The sequence below is a fragment of the Meriones unguiculatus genome (assembly GCF_030254825.1).
Source record: "Meriones unguiculatus strain TT.TT164.6M chromosome Y unlocalized genomic scaffold, Bangor_MerUng_6.1 ChrY_unordered_Scaffold_23, whole genome shotgun sequence".
Lineage (NCBI taxonomy): Eukaryota > Metazoa > Chordata > Mammalia > Rodentia > Muridae > Meriones > Meriones unguiculatus.
The window spans coordinates 12,870,664-12,889,735 of NW_026843709.1; the positions used below are offsets into that span (position 1 = coordinate 12,870,664).

The following is a 19,072-nucleotide window of genomic DNA, read 5'->3' on the forward strand; positions in this document are numbered from 1 at the left end:
TCAATCTGGGCAACTTAAAGCACACAACACAGAGCTGACAGTTCCTGTGTCCAAGAGTTTTAGTTCAGGGAAAGTGTCACATATTTCTTTCAAATGGTCATTAATAAAGTCACAAGTCTGTGACTCACATTATCACAGATTCGATTATTATTTATTAAATGCACAGATATGTCCACAGTCAGTGAATTACTTACTCTGAAAATGCTCTTGAACAAGGCAACTCATTGAACAAAAAGTGTTTATTTGGGAACTTGCTTATATTTTTACAGAGACCATTCATGATATCAAGTCACCAAGCAGTCATCTTCTTGTAGTCCTTCACCAGACCTGACAGCTTTTCAAACTGAACCTTAAGCAGCAGGCAGAGAGAGTGAGACTGACAAATACAGATAAAGAGCTAGAGAGACAGATTCAAAAATAGAGGTAGACCAACAGAAACAAAGATAAAATGTGACAGTCTCCCTACTATCTAGTCACTCTCATTGGCATATCAATCTCAAGGAACATCCTCCTATAACTCCAAAAGGAATCATATTTTTTTTAATATTTTAATTTTAATTTTTATTAATTTCACTTTATTCGCTTTTAATCCCCAATTAACTACTCCCCATGCCACCTTCTCTCCACCTTCTCCACACATGCCCCTCTCGAAGTGCAGAAATAGGGGAAGTCTTCCTCTCCTTCATTATGATACTAGTCTATCAGATCTTATCAGTAATGTCTGCCTTGCCTTCCTTTGTGGCCCTGTAAGGCTGCTCCCCCATCATAGTGAGGTGATCAAAGAGCAGGCCAATAAGTTCATGTCAGAGGCAGTCCCTGTTCCAATTACTGTGGAACCACCTTGGACACTGAAATGGAATGAGCTACATCTGTGCATGAATTCAAGGTTATCTCCATGCATGGTATTTGGTTAGATTATGAGTCTCAGGAAAGACCCCTGTGCTCATTTTTTTTTTTTTTGGTTCTGTTGCTCTCTTTGTGGAGCTCCTGTCTTCTCCAGATCTTACTATTTTCCTCTTCTTTCAATTAGATTCCATGCACTCTGCCCAACAATTGGCCATAAGTCTCAGCATGTGCTGTGCTAGTCTGCAGGCCAGAGCCTTTCAAAGGCCCTCTGGGGATGGCTCCTAACTTGTTCCTTGTTTTCTCTTTCTTCTGATGTCCATCATCTTTGCCTTTCAGGATGGGGATTGAGCATTTTAGCTAGAGTCCTCCCTCTTGATTAATTTCTTTAGATCTAGAGATTTTAGTAGGTTTATACTATTTTATATGTCTATATGAGTGAATATATATCATGAACTAGTGGTTACCAGCTATGTCAGACCACATGAGCTTAGGTGGTACTTCTGAACATGCAATGCTGGTACTAACACTACATTTGGAGAGTTTGCCTTGAGGACCACTACAGGAAACACTGCTGCTCTTGTGTCCTGATCTTATGATGCTCAATTTTAACCATAAAATCCAGGACCAAGAGGGTTCCTCACTGACCACTGAGTAGGACAGAGCTGGTGATCTAGCCTGGTCAGCCAAGACAACCTTGTTCATAGAGGGTTGCCAACACCAGTGTGGAACAACACCAGCTGTCAAATAATATCTTGTCCTCAGTTCTCCTTTTGCACTCACTGATCTTTCTTTGTTTCAGCCAATCCAGTCCCTGGAATTGTCTGGTTTCCCTCTCTTTTCCTTGATCTTAAAGACTCAATACTCCATGGAACCCCAGGCTCAGCCTGCCTATTATGTCAGTAAGAATGTGAAGGTACATTTAGTGAGTACAGGAGTACATGAGCAACTGCTCAGTTCTAAGTTCTAAGTTTGCTTCCCTTTTCCCTGTTCTTAAAGACTCAATACTCCAAGTAACCCTGGGGTCAGTTTGCTATTATATCATTAAAAATGTAAAGGTACATTTAGTGAGTATGCAAGTAACTGCTCAGTTCTAAGTCACAACCTAGGAAATTTCAGAACCAAAACCACAGTAGGAGATCACCTTGCCATTCATCACCATACCCTTAATCCCACATTCTTTGAAGCTTGCCTAGTGAGGAAGCTGTCCAGTTAAATAAACATTAAAGTTTCATTTCCTACCTGAGATTGTCACAGGGGTAAACAGGAGTAAAGGTGTGGGATCTGAATAAAGGAATGAGATAAAGGCTTCTTGGGTTTCAGAAGAAAAATCACATGTTCAAATGATCAAAGATACTGGGCACTGAGGAATGTTTGTTTACTCATCTCCATGGAAACCTCAAGATTCTCGCAGATGCTGATTGGCTGAGACTGAGAATGAAGTCATGAAACAGGTTAAAGCCAATAAGAGTTTCAGGAGTCAGTTATTAAAAGGGCCAAGTGGATAGCCTGTTTGAGTGAAAGGTTGATCAGCCCTACATGCCTCAATCTGGGCAGATGAAATCACACAACCCAGCGATGTCAGTTTCTGTATCCAAAATTCTTATATCAGCAAGTAAAATCACATGTTCTTCACATGTGAGTTTCACAATTTCACAGATTCCATTATTAGTTGTTGGATGCACAGATATGTTCTCAGTCAGCAAATTACTTAATGGGAAAATGTTCCCTGACAAAGGCAAATCTTTGAAAAAAAAAGTGTTTAATTGGGACCTTGCTTATATTATTTACAGAGAACACCCAAGATGCCATGTCAGCAAGCACTCATCAGACCATCAGAAGAATTGATAGGTTTTCATACTGAAACAAAAGCAGTAAGCAGAGAGGGGGAGACTGAGAGAGATAAGAGTTAGAGAGACAGACTCAGAAATACGGAGACTGAGTCCATATTTTCAAGGAACTCATTATGTAGCAGAGAATCCTAACCATGAACTAGTGGTTACCAGCTACCTTAGACTTCATGAGCTCAGGTGGCACCTTGAACAAGCAGTCCTCTCCCTAATACTACTTCTAGAGTGTTTGTCTGGAGGACACTGCTTTTCTTCTCTTCTAGGAATATAACAGGAACCCATTATTCTGACCTGAAGGCCCAGTTTAACTGTAAACCCCAGGATTAAGAGGGTTCCTCACTGACCACTGAATAGGACACAGATGGTGTTCCAGCCTGGTTAGCCAAGGCAACCCTGCTCATGGAGGGTTGCCAACACTACAGTGGAACAGCACCAGCTGTCAAATAATATCTTGCACTTCAGTTTTCCTCTCAACATTTTTTCTCTGTTTCAGCCAAACCAGTCCCAGGAACTGCCTGGTTTCCTTCTCTTTTCCTTGCTCTTAAAGACTCAATATCCCAGGGAACCCTAGGCCTGGCCTGACTATTATATCAATAAGAATGTGAAGGTACATTTAGTGAGTAACTGAGTAACTGCTTATTTCAAATCAAAACTTAGAAAATTTCAGATCTAGTACCACAGTAGGAGAGCACCTTGTCACTCAGTACATTCCCCTTAATTCCACATCACTTTGAAGCTTCCCTACTTAGGAAGCTGTCCAATTTAATAAACATTAAAGATTCATTTCCTACCTTACATTTTCACAGAGTTAAACAGGAACAAAGGTGTGGGATCTGGACAAAAAGATGAGATAAAGGCTTGTTGAGTTTCAAAAGAAAAACTTACCTGTGCACAGAATCAGAGGTACTGGACACTGAGGAATGTTTACTCATCTCCATGGAAACTTCAATATTCTCTTATGTGCTGATGGGCTGAGATGGTGAACGATGTCACGAGACAGGTTAAAAACACTAGGAGTTTCAGGAGCCAGTTATTGTAAGGGCCAAGTGAACAGCCTGCTTGAGAGGAAGGCTGAACAGCAACTACATGCCTCAATCTAGGCAGATATGAACTGATTGGCCTGCTCTTTGAAAATCACACCCTGATGGAAGAGCATCCACAGAGGAAGACAAGGTAACCACTCCTGATGAGATCTGATAGACTAGGATAAAAAGGAAGGAGTGGAAGTCCTCCCTATCAGAAATGGGGAGAGACATGTGTGGACCAGTGTGATTGATGGTGGTGTTGGGAGGGAAGAAGGGAAGGGTGAGAGGGCTTTATGGTAGTATACATAGTGAATAAAGTGTAATTGATTAAAATTAAAAATATTAAAAAATAAAATGCATTTTGTTGTTATATTATAGGAGGGTGTGCTTAGAGGTTGATATGACAATATAAGTAACAGGTAGAATGCAGTAGTCTGTCTCTAGGTCTCTGTCAATTTATATCTTTGTATTTTTTAGTCTTGGTCTTAATATTACTGAATCTGTTTCTCTAGCTTTTTCTCTCTCTTGCTTTCTCTGTCACCCTCTGTCTGCTGCTTGTAGTTAAGTATGAAAAGTACTCAGTTCTGCTAAAGGAGTACAGCAAGATGACTGCTTCCTGATGTGACATCCTGGATAGTCTCTGTAAAAATATAAGCAAGGTCCAAATAAATGCTTTTTGTTCAAAGATTTGCCTTGGCCAGGGATTATTTTTTCAGTAAGTAATTCACTGACTGAGGACATATCTTTGCATTTAACAAATAATAATGGAATCTGTCTTAATGTCAAATTCTCATGTCAAGGACTAGTGGCTTTATTAAAGACCACTTGAAAGAATTATGTGACACTTTTCCTAAACTAAGAGATCTTGGACACAGGCACTGACATCTCTTGGTTGTATGCTGTCAGCTGCCCAGATTGATGCATGTAGTGCTGCTCAGCCTTCCTCTCAAGCAGGCTGCCCACTTGGCCCTTTTAATAAATGGCTCCTGAAACTCTTACTGTCTTTAACCTGTCTCATGACATCATACTCCATCTCAGCCAATCAGAACATGAGAGAATATTGAAGTTTCCATGGAGATGAGTAAACATTCCTCAGTTTCCAGTACCTCTGATTCTGTGTACAGGAAAAATTTTCTTGTGAAACAAACAAGCCTTTATCTCATCTTTTTGTCCAGATCCCACACCTTTATTCCTGTTTAACTCTGTGAAAAATGTAAGGTAGGAAATGAAACTTTAATGATTATTAAATTGGACAGCTTCCAAAGTAGGGAATCTTCAAACTGATGTGGAGTTAAGGGGAATGTATTGAATGACAAGGTGCTATCTTCTTTTAATTGTACGGTATTGCCATCTTTGTCAAATATCAGGTGTCTATAAGTGTGAGGGTTTATTTCTGGGTCTTCTATTTGGTTCCATTGATGCACAATTCTGTTTCTATGCCATTACCATGCTGTTTTTATTACTCTTCTTCTATAACACACCTTGAGATCAGGAGTGGTAGTACCTCCAGATGACCTTTCATTGTAGAAGGTTGTTTTAGACATTCTGATTTTCTTGTTTTTCTGTATGAAGTTGAGAATTTTTCTTTCAAGTTCTGTAAAGAATTGTGAACTATTTTGATAGGAATTGCATTAAATCTGTAGACTGGTTTTGGCAAGATTTCCATTTTTACTATGTTAATCCAGCCAAGACATGAGCATGGGAGATCTTTCCATCTTCTGATATCTTCTTCTAATTCCTTTCTTCAGAGTCTTGAAATTTTTTACATACAAGTCTTTTACATGCTTGGTTAGGGTCATACCCGGTTACATTATATCTTTGACTGAAACAAGAACACATTAAAGATATCATCCACAAATATTTTCATCCCAGGTATGCAGGCTTGGTTTAATATATGGAAATCCATCAATTTGATCTACCTTATTAACAAACTGAAAGAAAAAAACACATGATAATCTCCTTCGATGTGGAAAAAGCATTTGACAAAGTCAAACATCCATTCATATTTAAAGTATTGGTGAGATCAGGGATACAATTCACATATCTAAACATAGTAAAGACAATATATAGCAACCATATAGCCAACATAAACTAAACTGAGAGAAACATAAAGCAATCCCACTAAAATCAGAAACAAGGTTAGGCTGCCCACTCTCTCTATATCTCTTCAACATAGTTCTGGAAGTCCTTGCTAGTACAATAAGAAATTTGAACAACTAGAAGAAATAGAAATCAGAAAGAAAGAAGTCAAAGTATTACTATTTGCAGATTTTATGATCGTATATCTGATGAACTGTAAAATTCTACGAGTTAACTCCCACAGCTGGTGAACACCTTTAGTAAAATGGCTGAAGGCAAAATTAACTCAAAAAAATTGGTAGCCCTCCTTTATAAAAAAGCCGAAAGGGCTGAGAAAAAAATTAGAAAAACTGAAGATATTATATTATCAAACAAGGCCATAACTCCAACCTTCCCGGACATTTCCTCACTGGGGACTCCACATGTAAATAGATGAGCTTCAAGTGGACATTGCAATTCATATCACCAGGAAGTGAAAGAAGATGGAGAGACTTCTATGCTAAAAGAACATAGTTATCCTGTTAGTTTGTCATTCAATACAATGATTAATGTCCCAGTAACTTCCAAGGACTAACAGTCTCCTTTGGGGAAAATGTGGAATATTTCCATAATGGAGTATTATTCAGCTAAGAAAATTACATCCTGATATATATTCAGGCAAAAGGATGGAAACCGGAAAAGTTCCTAGTGATAGAAGAAGAAGGGTGTGTGGAACTGGATGGAGAAGAGGGAGGGGACAGCAGACTGAATACAAAGTGAATATAGTGTAATAAATAAATACATAAAAAAAGTGTAATCAAGGTAAAATCATATAGAACTCTTCAGGACTGATGGCTTCTTCGGGGTGGTGCCAGGGTGCAGCAAGGATGATCTCAGTTTTCTTAAATGGACTTGGCACTGAGACTATGATCATCTCCCAATAAAAATACCAACAACATATACTTCAATTGATGTATTTTCAGGAAAAGAAAAAAAAATAATGTGACACATGGGTAGAATTTGAACCAGGGAGCAATGGAAAAGTAGTGTAATGTGTGTTACATGAAATTCCCACATAATCAATAAAAATAATATGTTGAGAACTTTAATAATGACTTTTAACATGGAGAAAAGATTCTGCTAAAGGAGGGCATAGTTTGACTTTGTAAGGTATGCTTCCAGGAATTCCTTATGTAGCAGAGAATCCTAGCCAATGAACTCGTGGTCACCCTTCTACCTCAGACCCCATGCTCAGGTGGCACTTCTGAACAGTAAGTCCTGGAAATATCACTACATTTAGAGGGTTTGTCTGGAGGACACAGCTGTTCTTGTGTCCTAGGTTTATAACACAGACCCATTTCTCTCTGTCTTGAATGCCAAGTTTAAACTTTAAACCCCAAGACCAGGAGGGTTCCTCACTGACCACTGAATACAACATAGCTGCTGATCCAGCAAGGTCAGCCAAGGCAGTCCTGCTTATAGAGGGTTGGCAACAATAGTGTGGAAAAGCACCAGTTGTCAAATAATATCTTGTACGTCAGTTCTCCTTTTACACTCACTGATCTTTCTCTGTTTCAGCAAAACCAGTCCCAGCTATTGTATAGTTTTCTTCTATTTTCCCTGCTCTTAGAGACACAATAACCCAGGGAACCCTAGACCGTGCCAGCCTATCAAAAAGAATGTGAAGGAACATTTAGTGAGTATGCAGTAAATATTCAGTTCAAAGTCACAACCTAGAAAATTTCATATCAAAGAGAACAGGAGGAGTCAACTTTGTCATTCAGCACATTCCCTTTAATCCCACATCACATTGAAGCTTCCCTATGTTGGTAGCTGTCCTATTAAATAAATATTAAAGTTTCATTTCCTACCTGATATTGTCACAGTGGTAAATAGGAGTAAAGGTGAGGGATTTGCATAAAGCAGTGAGTTAAAAGCTTGTTGGGTTTCACAAGAAAAAGTCATGTATGTGCAGGATAAGATATACTAGACAGAAGAATGTTTACTCATCTCTATGGACACCTCAAGATTCTCTCAGGTGCTGATTGGCTTAGATGTAGAATGATGTCATTCAACAGCTTAAAGAATGTAAGAGTTTTAGGAAGCAGTTATATTAAAAAGGCAAAAGTGGACAGCTTGCTTGAGAGACAGCCTGAGCAGCACTACATGCCTCAATCTGTGCAGCTCAAAGTGTAAGTATTTTGGAACACAACCTGCTTCTGTGTTGCTCAGCAACCTATTATGTCATCATGTGTCGCCAACCAGGTGACTACACCTGGAAGGCTTGGTTACCTTGCACCTTAAAGGGCCAATCCCAACATGTGGTCTCTCTCTTACACTCTTTCTTTAACTCTCTTACTCTCTCTTACTTCTCTCTCTTACCCTCTTACTCCTTCTCTTTCTCTCTTTTTCTCTCCTGTGGTGCCCCTGCCCTTCTCTCTCTGTCTCTCTCTGTCTGTCTCTCTGTCTCTCTCTGTCTCTCTTTCTCTCTCTCTCCTCATGTCCTGCTCCTGCCACTGTGGCTGCAGCGAAGGCCAACCCTGGCTTGGATCTCTTTGCTTTCTGCAGCGGCCCAGTTTGGTAAGAGGGTAGACCCTCTATCCAGGTCCCCTGGGGGAGGCTAGCCAAAAGGGATCATGTATGACCCTGGGACATTCACGTCATGCTAAAATCAACCTTAAAAGCTTGGTGCGATTCTCTGGGTAGGACAGTTTTAGAAAACCAGCACAGTTGGGAAACTTTTAAATTTCCTGCTGAATCCCTGCTCATTGCCATGTTTGCTTTGGGAGGAAGTGGGCGTGTCTATAGCTTAACTACTGACTTAATGTGGCACAGTGCCATCTTTGGTTCAGGCAAAGAGGCCCCGCCTCCAGCACACCCTCCTGTCTCTCCACGTGCTTCTTTCCTCCCCCCAGGCTGCTTTCCTTTTGCTTCTAGCCCAGTGCTTTCTTCTTTTAGCTTTCTTTTCCCAAGCTTTAAGAAAAAAAGTGAAATAAAATAAAATCTTTTCTCCCTGATTTCTGTACACTTTACTCTTACATTTTAAATTTCTTATCTAATGCTTTATATAATTTAAATAATTTTCTCATTGGGTTTGCATTTATAAGCCTTAATCATAATTAACTTTATCTTATCTTTTAGACTAGGCCACAAGAAGCATCATTTCAAATTGGCATAGATTTTTATAAAAACTCAAAGTTACATTTTACTATCTTATGATTCAACCCTGCTTCAAAATAAATTTTATGTAATAAAAAATTTCAAAATTATAAATATCTATTCAAATTAAGTTGGTTTATGTGTTGCTCAAATATATAATTTTAAAGTTGCTTTATACTGTTCTGCTCAGGGGTTCATTGTTATGTACAAATTGTTTACCAATATTCTAAAATTAAGATCTATTAATTTTACAGGTATTTATCTATGTTAAAACTGGGTCATTTTGTACCATCTCTATTACCAAAGGGTTAAAATATGCCTAGTTAATTTTAAATTTGGCTCATACTGTTCTGCTAAACTGTTGGTTTTAAATTTATAGTTCAAGGGTTTGTTACTATGTACAAGTTTTTTATCAGTATTCTAAATTGAGATCTATTAATTTTTAAAAATATATATTTATGTTAGAACTGGGTCAATTTACTACATCTGTACTATCAAAAGGTTAATATAAGCTTGGTCTTGTTCTCTTAAAATGATGTTATTAATCTGTAGTATATAGCCTTAGGCAATTATAAGCTATAAACTTCTATATATTAAATCATACAAAAACTCTTATGCTCTCACTCTAATAAATTATATTCATGACTTTTAAGGTTCTAACTTAGCAAAGACAAAACCTAAAGTCCTGGTTGATATTTACAGGTTAACAAATGTAAGCTAATTATCATCTCATAGATACATATTTATAATCGTGCAGATGCAAACATGGTCTCACTGCAATTTTTAATAAACAGCTGAGATGGTCATTGAGTCACCATATAGGAGTTGATAAAAATTGAGCCATGCCGAAGGGCTCTAAACCTATACCTAGCTGTGTTCAGAAGCTGCTAGTGTTCCCACAAAAATGCAAGATGTATATGTAGCCAAAAAGTCCATTCTGCCAGATGATTTTTTCAAATGCAGCCAAATGGATGCTGATCCTGCTGCTGACACACCAAAGATGGCTGTTGGCAAACTGGCCTATGGAAGTCAAAATGCTCCCAAGCAAGCTTGTCCTCTGTGACCAGCCATAAAGGTTAAACCAGCACAAGAGCATAGACACTTCCAGCCTTCTAGCTTGTTGGCCTGGCAGAGTACAGGTGGCTCCTTGACTTAGCAACCTCCACAGCTCTCCCACAGGTCTGTTTTTGACCTCAGAATGAGGTTCCACAGACATATTGCCAACTTCTGTGTTGGAAGACTTCAGGTGCCTTCATGATTCTCTTTATATGCAGGAGACCAGGACTTAAGCCTAAGTACTAGAGCTGCTATTTTCAGGCCTACACAGAGTCTTCAGGTGCCTTCATGATTCTCTTTATATACAGGAGAACCAGGCCTTAAGTCTAAGTCCTAGAGCTGCTCCTTTCAGGCCTGACATAGTCCAGGCTCAAGAAACAGGCCTAAATGAAACCTTTAGCTAAAGGACAATAAATGTTCATAGCAGTTTCAACTATGTCTCATGGTAAATAACTAAATACAAAGGTCCCTTTCAAAGAACATATTTGAGTGATGTCTTAAGGTTAATAAATACAAGTTATACGTGTTTGAGAGTCTAAAAATGTGTCTTAAGGTTGGTAATGCAACTTATAAATGTTTGAGGGTCTAAACAAATGTTTTAAGGTTGGTAAATGCAAATGATAAAGGTTTCAAGTCTAAGGTGATTTAAGGTATCTTAAATAGGTAAAAAGACTTAATATTTCCTCCTGTTGTTATGCTACTGTTGTATTGACTGTCCAGAGTTTCAACCTTTATCAATAGGGCTCTAATTTATTAATCTGACTCCGATACAAAAACATTCCACAATACCATTATTCCACTATTATGGTCCTAAGCTCAAGATTGTAAGCCTCCATAATTTGTATGCTTATACTAAAAGTATAAGTGAGTTTCCCTTTTACTTCATAAAAGGCTTTTGCCTTTTCAAAGTTCTTGTTAAAAAGTACTTATGCTGTTAACACATATGTATCTACTGCCTTTTTCTCAATGCACAGTACAATTGTGATACTAACATGTCTACAGCTGTAACTTTTTCTCAAAACTTCCTTTCCTGGCTATAACAGACTGCTGTTTACTGGATGCAACCACAGACTAGACTGGTGAGTTCATTCCATTTTCTCAGCAAAAACAGCTCTCTTGATAGGGGAAGCTTGACTGCAGAGCTCCTGCAACTTCCTACTTTTGAGACAGAGGGACTTCCCCTCAGCCATAGCCTTAATTATCTAGGTTTGACCTTCTATGCTGACCTACATTTTAGGGCCACCCTCTGCTTTGGGCGGTACCTCTTCTATTGCACATGCTTCCTTCTCCCCACTTGCTTGCCCTCTGGCCCACTCATGGGCCCCCTCTCTACCATTCATGGGTCCTCTCTCATTCACTCATGGGAAGACCTAATGCTAGGCAAACTGTCCTGCTTCACCCGTGCCACTGGGCACTGCACCCTGGTCCCTGGCCAAGAGCTGATGAGCTACTGGACAGGTAGCACCCCTCTTGCTCGGAGTCACACTTTCGCTTGGAATGCCACTGGAAGGTCTTGACTTCTCTGCCCCCAATGGGAGATGCCCAGATGCCCACCCTCCAGGTAGGATCTCCTCTGGAGAATTTTATGTTTTTACACCTAGTGCCAGCTGGCACCAGGGCCTCTAAGTTTACATGCTTCTGTAATTAAACCTCACCTCAATGACAGATCGAAAACAAAACAAAGCCTTCCTTAAATATTGCCAGTGATTGGGTAAATAAGTGTTCCTCCAGGTAGGCAGAGGTTCCCATGTACAAGCCTCATGGATCCAAAACTTTCAATGTATACCTACAGGATTTTTTCCCTACTCAACATTTATCTTTTGCCTATATATGTGTTTCAGTGTCCTGCCATAAACAGATGTTTCTTATAGCCACAACAGCACCAAAGCAGCTACAGGTGTTCAACTCTTGCCTCACAGACTTCCAACAAGCTGCAGTGTTCAGCTCTGACATCACAGACTTCCAACATGCTGGACCTGCACCTTCCCTCCCAGCCATGGATGTTCTTGCAGACCCTGGAAAGCATCAAAGCAGTCTATTCTTCCTGGACTTGGCCAAAATTTCAGCCTTTTGACCTCCCTACAGCAGCTTCAGTGTCAGCAGGAAGTAGCCAGAAGAGAATCTATGCCTGTTATTCACTTGTTCTTAACAAAAGGTTGAAATGGTGTGCTTCAGGACTGGGACAGGTGGCTCTAATTTCTCCCAACATTCCCCAGTCCCTACCTGCTGCCTTGCATGGATGGTAACTCTCTCAATTGACAATCCTCTACCCTGAATTTTCCATGGCAGAGGCTTCCCTTACTCTTGACTTTGCAATCTGACCATTTTGTTGCTATAATTCTTCTCTCTCTCAACCTCTTGCATGACAACCAAGAGCTGTTTCCAATGAGCCTAAATTCATATACTTTAACTTACTTTATAAAAAGCAGCCCAAGCTCCCCATTTTTATTTATAGAAAAAGAGAGGAATGTTAGTATTTTGGAAAACAACCTGCTTCTGGGTTGCCCAGCAACCTATGATGTCATCATGTGTCACCAGCCAGCCAGTTGACCACACCTGGAAGATGTGGTTGCTGTGCCCCCTTAAAAGGGCCAATCCAACACACGGTCTCTTTCTTATGCTTACACCCTCTCTTATTTTCTCTTTCTTACTCTCTCTCTCACTCTATCTTATGCTTTTTCTCTTTCTTTGGGCCACCCCATCCCCCTTTATATCTCTCTTTCCCCACCATGCCCTGCTACCCATTTCCACCATACCCTCCTAATAAACCTCTCACAGAGAATATTGGTTGTCCCCCTGCTTCATCTCTTTTTAATTAATAACATCAGGTATACTATCTTATCATTTGAAAATAGTGATACTTTGACTTCCTCCTTCTGATTTAGATTCCCTTGACCTCCTTCAATCTTCTTATTGCTCAAGCATGGGCTTCCATAAACTGTGTTGAAGAGCTATGGAGAAAATGGGCAGCCTTGCCTTGTCCCTGATTTCAGTGAGATTGCTTTAAGTTTCTTTCCATTTATTTTGATGTTGGTTGTAGGCATGCTGTATATTGCCTTTAATATGTTTAGATCTGTGCCTTGTATCCCTGGATCTCTCAAAACTTTAAACGTGAAAGGATGTTAGATTTTGTCAAATGCTATTTCATTATCTAAGGAAATTGAGTCCATTGATGTTGAGAGAGACTAATAACCAGTGTTTTTTAGATCCTTTGATTTTAATATTGGTTGTGGTAGTAAGTTTGTGTATTGGTTGATTTTTGATTTACTATAATGAGGTTAATTATGTCCTGTGTTTTCTTGAAAGTAGCTGGTTTTCTTGGGTTGTATTTCTCCTTCTAGTGTCTTCTGTAGCACTGAATTTGTTTGTAAGTATTGTTGAAATTTGATTTTGTTATTGAATATTTTGTTTTCTCTGTCTATGAGGACTGAGAGGATTGCTGGGTATAGTAACCTGTGCTGACATCTATGATCTCTTCGGGCCTGCATGATATCCGTCCATGCCCTTCTAGCTCTCATAGTTTCTGTTGAGAAGTCAGGTATAATTCTAATGGGTTTGCCATTATATGTTATTTAGCTTTTTTACCTTGGATATTTTAGTATTTTTTTTTCTTTTAGTATTTTTATTTACTGTTTTTATTATTATGTGGTGAAAAGATTTTCTTTTCTGGACTAATTTATTGGGTGTTCTGTATACCTCTTGTATTCTTATTGGCCTCTTCTTTAAGGTGAGGAAATTTTTTTCATTGCTTTTGTTGAAAATATTTTCTGGGCTTTGGAGGAGGGAATCTTCTTTTTCCTCTATTCCTATTATTTTTAGGTTTTGTTTTTTTATGTTGTCTTAAATTTATTGTATGGTCTCTGTCAGGAATTTTTTTAGATTTAACATTTTTCTTGAATGTTACATCAGTTTCTTCTATTGTATCATCCACACCTGAGATTCTTTCTTCCATCTCTTGTAGCCTGTTGCTTATGCTTAGCTCTGTAGTTCCTGTTTTCTTCCCTAAGTTCTTTTTCTTCATACATGAATTTGAATCTCATCCTTGCATATGGGCCTTGCTAATATTCTCTCTATTGTTCCAATTTTAGTATATGTGCTCCTGAAGAGAGCAATACATATTTCTTTGAAATGGTCATTAATAAAATTATGTGTCCATGACTTGAGTTTCACATTATCACAGATGTCATTATTATTTATTAAATGCACAGATATGTCCTCCGTGGGTGAATTATTTTCTGTGAAAATACTCCTTGACCTAGGCAAATCTTTGAACAAAAATAATTTAATTGGGTCATTGCTTATAGTTTTACAGAGACCATCCATGATGTCACCTCAGCAAGCAGACATCTTGTTTTAGTTTTTTTCCAAAACTGAGAGATTTCATATTGAACCACAAGCAGCAGGAAGAGAGAGGGAGACTGAAAGTGACAGAGAGAGAGATAGAGAGAGACAGATTCAGAAATAGAGAGATGGAGACCAATAGAAACAAAGATGTAAAGTGACAGATGCTTAGAGACAGAGACTCCAATTTCTCTGGTAACTTTCTTTGGCATATCAACCTCAAAGTACACCATCCTTTAATATAAATCCAAAAGGAATCATAATTTTTAATATTCTGTTTTAATTTTTATTAATTACACTTTATTCACTTTTACCCCCTTGAAGCCTCCACCCCTTCTTATCCCACCTTCCCTCCCCATTTTCCACACATGCCTCTCCCTAAGCTCACTGATAGGGGAGGTCTTTCTCTCCCTTCTTCTGATCTCGAGTCTCTTCTGATCTATTCAGAAGTGGCTATATTCTCTTTTTGTGTGACCTGGTAAGTCTGCTCCCCCATCACGGTGAGGTGATAAAAAAGAAGGCTAATCATTTCTTGTTAGAGGTAGTCCCTGTTCCCCTTACTATGGAACCAACTTGGACACTGAACTGCCGTGGGCTACATCTGTGCAGAGATTCTAGGTTATCTCCATGCATGGTACTTGGTTGGAGTACGAATCTCAGAAAAGACCTCTGTGCTCAGATTTTTTTGGTTATGTTGCTCTTCTTGTGGAGTTCCTGTCATCTCCAGATCTTGCTATTTCCCAGTTCTTTAATTAGATTCCATGCACTCTGCCAAACAGTTGCCCATAAGTGTCAGCATTTGCTTTGATAGTCTTCAGGGCACAGCCTTTAAGAGGCTCTCTTTGGCAGGCTCTTAAATTGTTCCCTGTTTTCCCCAGCAACTTCCAAGCTCTAAAGAACATGACTTAAAATCTCCTTTGGAAAAAAAATGTTGAATATTCCCATAACGGAGTATTATTCAGCTAAGAAAATGACATCATGATATTTCCAGGCAAATGGATGGAACCAGAAAAAAATCATTTGGGGTGAAGTAAGTAAAATGCATACAGAGACCCACAGTCTGATAATTGTGCAGAGAAAGAACTTAAAACACCCAGGTCTAAATGGGTTTTCCGTATGAAATTCTTCCATACATCAGAGCTCTGAGAAGCCTGCAGGAGAGGAGGCAGGAAGAGTCATAAGTACAGGGATTTGAGGACACAATGAGAACAGCCCTGAAAATCAGGCCAAAGAGGAAGATGATGCAGCCAGCCTTAATGAGACCTGATGAGGTAGGTTCAGATAGAAGGGTGAGGAGGACCTCACCTATCAGGGAAGTAGGGAAAGGGCCTAGGGGTAGAAGAGGGAGGGTGAATGGGACTAGAAGTAGAAGAGAGAAGGGACAGCAGAGGGCATACAAGGTGAACAAATTATAATAAATATACATAAGACAAAATGTGATCAAGGTGATTTAGTATAGAGATCTTTAGGACTGATTGCTTCTTCTTGCCGGTGGTACCAAGGTACTACAAGGACAAACTCAGTTTTCTTTAAGGGACATGACATTGACACTCTGATCATGATCCAATTAGTATATTAACAACACATACTGAAATTGATTTATTTTAAAGAAAAAAATAGGGTAACACATGGTAGGAATTTGAACCTGAGATCAATGGAAAAGGATTGTAATTTATATTATGTGAATTTCCCACATAAGCAATAAAAATAATATTTGGACAAACTTTATGATGACTTTTAACAAGGAGAAAAGATTCTGCTAAAAGAAGGCAGAGTATGACTTTGTAAGGCATGCTTTCCAGGAACTCATTATGTAGTAAAGTATCCTAGCCATGAACTAGTGACCAAGGCCCATGATTCAGGGGGCACCACTGAATAAACAGTCCTGGCACTGACACTATATTTTGAGATTTTTGTCTAAAGGGCAAGGGCAGGAAACACAGCTATTCTTGTGTCCTAGGTATACAACATGGACATATTTCTCTATCATGAATGCCCAGTTTTAATTGTAAACCCCAGGAGCAGAAGGGTTTCTCCATGACCACTGACTAGGACACAAATGCTGATCCAGCCAGGTCATCCAAGGCAAGCCTGCTCAAAGAAGATGGCAACACTGTGTAGAACAGCACCAGCTGTCAAATAGTTTATTGTCCCTTACATCTCCTTTCACATACACAGATCATTCTCTGTTTCATCCAAACCAGTCCCAGGAATTGTCTGGTTTCTGTCTATTTTTCCTGCTCTTAACAACTCAATACCACACAGAATGCTAGGCACTGCCAGCATCTACATCAATAAGAATATGAAGGTACATTTGGTGATTATACAAGTAAATGATCAGTTCAAAGACACAACCTAGGAAATTTCAGATCCAAGACCACAGTAGTAGATCACCTTGTCTTTGGGTACATCCCCCTTAATCACACTTCATTTTGAAGCTTCTCTACTAAGGAAGCTGTCCAATTAAATAAATATTAAAGTTTAATTTCTTACCTCACATTTTCACAGAGGTAAACAGGAGTGAAGGTGTGGGTCTGGATAAAGGGATGAGATAAAGGCTTATAGGTTTTCAGAAGAGGATTCACATATGTACAGGATCAGAGATACTGGACACTGAGGATAGTGTATTAAATCTTCTCCATGGAAACATCAAGATTGTCTGATTGGCTGAGAGAGAGATTGATTTCAGAAACAGGTGAAAACCAGTAGGAGTTTCAAGAGCCAGATATTTAAAGTACCAAATAAAGAGCCTGCTTGAGAGAAAGACTCAGTAACCCTATATACCTTATACTGGGTAGATGAAAACACACAACCCTCAGATGACAGTTCCAGTGTCCAAGACTCTTAGTTCTGCAAAAGTGTCATATATTTCTTTCAAGTGCTCAATAATAACGTCGTGTGACTTTTCCATTATCACAGATTCCATTATTTTTATTATTATTATTATTTGTTAAATGCACTGATATGTTCTCAGTCAGTGAATTACTTACTGTGAAAATGCTCCCTGACCAAGGCAACTCTTTGAATAAAAAGCTGAGTAATATTCCAATTTTAGGTGGACTACAATTTCTGTAACATTTTTAATTGGGGGAAGGGATCTGGATGGTTTCCAGTTTCTGGCTTTTACAAATAAAGCTGCTACAAACATGGTTTAACAATGTCCTTATTTTGTATTTGAGACTCTTTTGGATATATGCCTGGAGGTGAATGGCTGAATATTGAAGAATCACTAATCTTAGTTGTCTGAGATAGCACCCAGGTTGCATTTTCCTACATGTAGACATCCAGTTTTACCAACATCATTTGTTGAAGATGCTATCTTTTTTCCATTGGATGGTTTTGGCATCTTGGTCAAAGACCAGGTGTCCATAACTGTGTGGGGTTTATAACTGGGTCTTCTATTCAGTTCTATTGATCCACAATTCTGTTTTTATGCCAGTACCATGCAGTTTTATTACTGTTGTTCTTTAATACAGCTTGAGATCAGTGATGGAGATACCTCCAAAAGATCTTTTATTGTAGAGGATTGTTTCAGCAATTCTGGGATTCTTGTTTTGACATATGAAGTTATGAATTTTTCTATAAATCTTTTGGTAAGATGGCCATGTTTTACAATGTAAATCCTGCCAAGCCATGAGCATGGTAGATCTTTCCATCTTCTGATATCTTCTTCTAATTCTTTCTTCAGAGACTTAAATTTTTTTTCATACAAGTTTTTGACTTGCTTGGTTACAGTCATACCAAGTCACATTACGTTTTTGACAGAATACAATCTCCTTATATACTGAAAAAGCATTTGTAGAAATCCAACATCCATTCATTTTTTTAAAGTATTGGAGAGATAGGGGATACAAAGCACATAACTAAATATAGTAAAGGCAATGTACAACAAGCCTATAGCCAACATCAAACTAAACTGAGAGAAATCAGTAGCCCTCCTGTATACAAAAGATAAAAGGGCTGAAAAAAGTTAGGGAAACCAAAGGAATTAGAGGCCATGCCTCCTAATCATAACCAGACATTTCCTGACTGGGGACTCCACATGTAAATAGATGGGTTTTGAGGGGACATTGCAATTCAAATCACCATCAAGTAGAAGAAGATGGAGAGAATTCTAGGCTGAAAGAACATAGTTATCCTGAAAGTTTTTCATTCAATATGATGTTTAAATTCCCAGCAATTTCCAATGACTAAAGAACAGGACTGAAAAATCTCCTTTGGGGAATATGTAGAATATTTCCATAAAGGAGTATGATTCAGCTAAGAAAATGAAAACAAGATATTTTCAGGCAAATGGACGGAACCAGGAAAAACCATTCTGGGTGAAATAACTGAAATACAGTAAGATAAATATGATATGTATTCAATTATTAGGAGGTCTCCTAGTAGTGGGGGATTATGTACCAATAGAACATCTATTTTGATGAAACCAGTCTTCCACTAGGGGTATTTGATAACTGAGTTGTTGGGCTGGGGTCACCAATGGAAACTGTCAAGCAAACCAGACTGTTGTTATTAAAATATGTTGCTCTCTGCACTCAAGTGATAGATCAATGCCATGTTTTCTATCCATAAAGATGTTTCCTTCTGCATCAAATGGGATTGCATACAGAGACCCACAGTCTGATATGCAGATAGAGACCTTAAAACACTAAGCTCTAAATGGGATTTCCCTATGAAATTATACCTTTCCTCAGTTCTCTGATAAGCCTGCAGGAAGGGAGGCAGGAAGTGTGTCAT

The 19,072-nt window shown here is 38.8% G+C and overlaps 1 non-coding gene across 1 annotated transcript; it reads right to left on the reverse strand.

The window, feature by feature from the left end:
- Window positions 1-13,995: 13,995 nt before the first annotated feature.
- LOC132651667 (U6 spliceosomal RNA) lies at window positions 13,996-14,103 on the reverse strand. Its single transcript, XR_009589252.1, has one exon. It is a non-coding gene; the product is annotated as a U6 spliceosomal RNA (small nuclear RNA).
- Window positions 14,104-19,072: the final 4,969 nt, after the last annotated feature.